The following is a 6,000-nucleotide window of genomic DNA, read 5'->3' on the forward strand; positions in this document are numbered from 1 at the left end:
GCTAAAGCCAAAAAGAAAGTGCGAATCAAACGGATATTGAATGCACACCCCCAATTCTGTTCTGTTCTGAGTTTAAATGGCAAAGTGAGATTGGTCAGAGCTCTGAGGTGGCTTGCCTTCTGATAACATCTGGCCAACCAGAGGCAGGGGATGGCCACAGTTTGAAGCCATTTGATAAAATCACTATTGAGACCCTGATGACTGCCCCTCCTCAACTGACCCAGAGGTATCTAGGGAGTTTGTTTTCATTCAACTTTTTTTTCATGGGTCTTAAATTCTGTGACAGATTTTTGGTCAAGTTGTCACCACTAAAAACAGTATGAGGTACCACTTCACACCAGTTAGAATGTCTGCGATCCAAAAATTTGCAAGCAATAAATGCTGGAGAGGGTGTGGAGAAAAGGGAACCCTCCTACACTGTTGATGGGAATGCAAACTAGTACAACCACTATGGAGAACAGTGTGGAGATTCCTTGAAAAATTGCAAATAGAACTACCTTATGACCCAGCAATCCCACTGCTGGGCATACACACCGAGGAAACCAGAATTGAAAGAGACACGTGTACGCCAATGTTTATCGCAGCACTGTTTATAATAGCCAGGACACGGAAACAACCTAGATGTCCATCAGCAGATGAATGGATAAGAAAGCTGTGGTACATATACACAATGGAGTATTACTCAGCCATTAAAAAGAATACATTTGAATCAGTTCTGATGAGATGGATGAAACTGGAGCCGATTATACAGAGTGAAGTAAGCCAGAAAGAAAAACACCAATACAGTATACTAACACATATATATGGAATTTAGAAAGATGGCAATGATGACCCTGTATGCAAGGCAGCAAAAAAGACACAGATGTGTATAGCAGACTTTTGGACTCAGAGGGAGAGGGAGAGGGTGGGATGATTTGGGAGAATGGCATTGAAACATGTATACTATCATGTAGGAATCAAATCACCAGTCTATGTCTGATACAGGATACAGCATTCTTGGGGCTGGTGCACGGGTATGACCCAGAGGGATGTTGTGGGGAGGGATTCATCTTTGGGATCGCATGTACACCCGTGGTGGATTCATGTCAATGTATGGCAAAACCAATACAGTATTGTAAAGTAAAATAAAGTAAAAATAAAAAGTTAAAAAAAATAAAAAAATAAAAAGCTAATAACTTAAAACTGCCACAAACAAAACAAATGGTCCACAAATCATTCTCCCTTCCTTCAGAAGGTTTTACAATGCATTGTTATCATTAACCAGTCTTTAACTGTTAAACTTAAATGGCCAATTGAGACAAACAGCTCTGAGATCATTCTTCCTCCATTGATTAAGACTGGGGTGGCAGGTATTTGGGGACAATATTCATTCTGCTGAGATTTCTGGGCAGATTCAATGACCCTGCCAGCTCCAGCTGCCTTCTTATCTACTGCTTTGATGACACCCACAGTCACCATCTGCCTCATGTCACAAAGAGCATAAACTCCTTGGGCTATCTAACAATGACCTTACTCATAGGGAAGTGACTTTGGTGCAGGAGAAGAACAAAAAATTGTAGAGGGATTGCCTTCCATGGGGACAATGGCTTAATTTGGAGCCTGGCAAAAGGTGGGATGAATGGACTATTTTGGTGAAGAGCTCCAGACCAAGAGGCTTGTTCCTTTCCTGTCAGTGCAGGATCTTGCAATGAGCACGCAGCACGCAGTTCTCAAGTAAACCTGTCCCCATGCTTGCAGTCAAGAGATTTCTGTCACTTTCTGTAGCACTCAGAAGTCTGGGCTGATCACTATGCTCTGGGTTCTTGGTGCTGAGAACTACATACTAGGTGGATGAATCTTTATAATTTTTTTAGAACATTCAAGAACGCAAATGCTATAACAGTACATCTTGTGATAGGACACAGTATAATGGGTGATTCTAGCACAGGCAACTAAGATTACAATGATGAGGAAAGGTTTCCCAGAGGAAGTAGCAGATGGTTTTAGTCTGGAGAGAAGCTGGGAGTCATCCCTTAAGGAAATGAATAGGAACACATAGAAGGGTATTCCTGGCAGAGATATCACCCTGGACCAGGGCATGCAAATAAGATAGCCAGGCTTGTCCAAGAAACCACAAATAGGGAACTTCTCTGGTGGTCCAGTGGTTAAGAATTCATCTTGTGAAGCAAGGGACAAGGGTTCAGTTCCTGGCCAGAGAACTAAGATCCCATGTGCTGCAGGGAAGCTAAGCTTGCAGGCTGAGACTATTGGGCCTGCGCTCTGGAGCCTGCAAGCTGCAACTATGACCTGATGCAGCCAAATTTGTTTTATAAAAGAAAGAAGCCACAGATAGTTCATTGTGGACTATGAGGAAGGAAGGGTGAACAATGAAGGAGGAGACATGATTTAAGGCCCAGAGCAGAGTGGGTTTTATATTTCATGCTAAGTGATTTGGTCTTTATCACAGAGGTAACGGGAGAATCATTAAAAATTCTAAACTGAAGACTTACACCATCAGATTTGTATATTAGGAAGATTACCATGGTAACTCTCTGGAGGGGCAGGTTAGAGTCAATAGCATAAGCTTGGAGGTTGTTTCTGTGACCCGGTGGAGGTATTCTGATACCCTGAAGAGCAGGGAGTATAAATTTGAGAGCAAACTGACAACTTGATGACTGATTAGATAGAGGTGGAAAAGGACAGGGACAGGCTGCAAGCGACTCTAGAGTTTCTGTAGTTGAGGCATTGACGGTGCCATTTACTGAAAAGAAGAATTTAGTGAATGTAGGTTTCAGGATAGTAAGCCCACCTGTAGACAGTCTAGGTCTGTGGGACATCCAAATGGAAGGATTCAGATTTAGGTCTATGGTTCAGAAGACAGACATACAGGTCAGGAAATTGTCACCATATGAATGGCTTTTGCAGTCATAGAAACAAATGTCCTCTTTCTAGAAAGGTATATATGGTGGAGAGAGGGCTAAAATAGAGTCCAGAGGCAGAGTTTTTCTTCTAGTGGAATATGGCACTGATTTTCTATGAGACACTGAACACTTCAAATGTAGAAGAGCTGAATGGGATTAACAATGTCCAGAGTCCTTGGGCAGGTTGCCTCCAGGTGTGGCAGCCATTTCCAGGGACCCTTGATGGGATGTTTGACATAGCATCCCAGTCCCCTGGGTTGCGGTCTTGAGGTTGCCTAGCATGATGAAAGTCTTCTGTACCTTCCAAAGCTGCAAAACCCAGAATACAGTCAGGCATATAATCCACCACCCCAGTATCTATTCTAGAGTGGAAGTGGCCAATTATAGCATTTCTGGAGGATCTAATCCCCAAACCTGGAGTGTGAAAGGTAGGATGATGGTAGGAAGACCAGACAGGATGGCAGGTGCAGTTCCAAATGGTGGCTCCAAATCTCTGATTCACAAACAGTGGGCAGGCCTGCTGGTTTGTGGCCAGGGTGGCACCCAAATGATCAGTGATACTGCAAGTATATCAGATGAAGACATCAGCATTTTGAAATCCTTGATGTGAAAAAGTTTATTCAATCAGATTATAAATTCACTCATGTTCACAAGAAATTTTAACATTTCCATTTTTCAAGGAAAGAAAAAATAGGGTTTTTAGATTATGGAAACATGATAACTGTTGTAAATATTCAAATGGTTGTCAAAATTAAGAAAATATTTTTATCACCTACTTGTGTGAACAAAGTTGCTTATTGATGGTGACTTCTCAAAAATATAAAGAAATTGCCACTATAAAGCCTTAACAAGAAACTGTGAGTAGCCATTTCAAGAATGAAAAAATTTAAAAAATTCAGCATTGGAAAAAAATAGCATTTAATATCTTTCCTAACTCTTTTTTCTCCTTGTAAATTACACAATATAAAGAGAAGGCAATTACTTTCACCAATAACATAGATACTTCCAAATAGTGTCCAGTTTATCCTAGAAGGTTAGAAAGTTTCATTTTCCTTGTACATTGCTAAGTCATTTCAGTCATGTCTGACTCTGTGGGACCTCATAGATGACAGCCCACCAGCCTCCCCCAGTCCCTGGGATTCTCCAGGCAAGAACACCAGAGTGGGTTACCGTTTCCTTCTCCAATGCATGAAAGTGAAAAGTGAAAGTGAAGTCGCTCTGTCCTGTGAGACGCTTTGCGACCTCATGGACTGCAGCCTACCAGGCTCCTCCATTCATGGGATTCTCCAGGCAAGAATGGAGTGGGGTGCCATTGCCTTCTCCATCCTTGTACATTATGGGTAATAAAATTTGGACTGATCTGGGAACACTAACATTTAAGGCATGAGTTAAACAAACAATAGTAATCTATGGAAATGAAGTTGAAAAAAATTGGCCTAAGAGTGGGTATCAAATAAGGAGAGTGTGATATTAAGGAAGCTAAGGAGGAAGAGAGTGTGGTTCATGGTGTCATAAGGCACGGAGAGGTTGCATGTGATGAGAAAACCCCGCTCCGCTGATATCATTGGGAGATAACTGACGATCTCAATGAGGACAGTGTCAGTGTGGTTCCCGGGGCAGGATGTGGTTTGTAACAAGTTAAGGAGTGAAAGGAAGTGAGACTGTAGAGGTGATAAAATAAATATTCACCACTCTTTCAGGAAGCTCTGCTTGGAAGGATTGGAAAGGATGGCAGCTGGGGAGAGAACCATATAGAACTAATAAGAATTGTCAGGCTTTCCTCACAAAACTGGAAAAGATGATATATTCATGAGTTGACATAAAAGACACGTGAAAGAAAGTGGCTATATTAAAGCTATAGGAAGGGGGTGGGATGGGGATAAGTACTGGAACCGTCTCTGAAGAGTAGGTGGAGAGAAGACCAGAGTACAGGAAAGAGGATTAGCCCCGAACACAAGAGAACGTTTTTCTTGGACCTTGCAGGAGTGGAGCTTGCATTGTGGCTGCAAATATTTGACAGCATATGAACCATAGCTCAGAGAAGGCAATGGCACCCCACTCCAGTACTCTTGCCTGGAAAATCCCATGGACAGAGGAGCCTGGTGGGCTGCAGTCCATGGGGTCGCTAAGAGTCGGACAGGACTGAGCAACTTCACTTTCAATTTTCACTTTCCACTTTCATGCATTGGAGAAGGAAATGGCAACCCATTCCAGTGTTCTTGCCTGGAGAATCCCAGGGACGGGGGAGCCTGGTGGGCTGCCATCTATGGGGTTGGACATGACTGAAGTGACTTAGCAGCAGCAGCAGCAGCAGAACCATAGCTTTGATTTTTCTTAGGGTATTAGGAAGTTAAATTAAAATAGAAGAAGAGAGCTTGAGAAGAGTGGTTAAGTTTGAAGAAATTGTGGCTGGAGACTTGTTTTCATAATGGTGCTAATCTGAACAGCTGGATGATTTTCTCCAGCCATATTCAAAGTGTAAAGAGCAGAGAAGAAAAATGACTGGGCTGATCCAAGATTGAGAGTCTGCAGTTTCCACAGTGGAAAAGTTAGGTAGGTGAATGGGCTGATGAATGTGCTGGAAGGATGGTTGAAAAGACAAACCACAGGGTTTGGGCAACAAAGGGAGGAAGAGAACCAACTTGATATATCCAAGGTGGTAGTGGGGCTAGATGTAAAGCAGGCTTCAGAATATTCAAAGAAGGAAGAAGGAAAGACAATAGATTGTGCACTGTTTGAGGGATCTTAGAGGACTTTATTTCCAATGAAGCTAAAATTCTGCAGATGCTGGGGAAAGGTTTTGGGGAGGGATAAATGGCAATGGAAAGAAAAAAACAAGAGTGGACGTACAAGGCAGTAAGAGGAAAGAGAGGACCCTGGACGTTTGCATTCAGGTGGAGTTGTAAGAGATGTAGGATCTCAGGCATGAGAGGGATCTGCGGATCCTCAGGTCTTGATGTCCAGGTGGAGAGAAGGTTGAACTGTAGATGAAGAGGCCCCAGGAAGCTGCTGTGGCCTCTCCGTGGGGCCCTAAGCAGGATATGGAAAGGAAAGTTTCCATCTCCCAGGAGATGACAAGGGTGATGAGAATTCAGCCCTG

The sequence above is a fragment of the Capricornis sumatraensis genome, chromosome 16 (assembly GCF_032405125.1).
Source record: "Capricornis sumatraensis isolate serow.1 chromosome 16, serow.2, whole genome shotgun sequence".
In the NCBI taxonomy this organism is placed as follows: domain Eukaryota; kingdom Metazoa; phylum Chordata; class Mammalia; order Artiodactyla; family Bovidae; genus Capricornis; species Capricornis sumatraensis.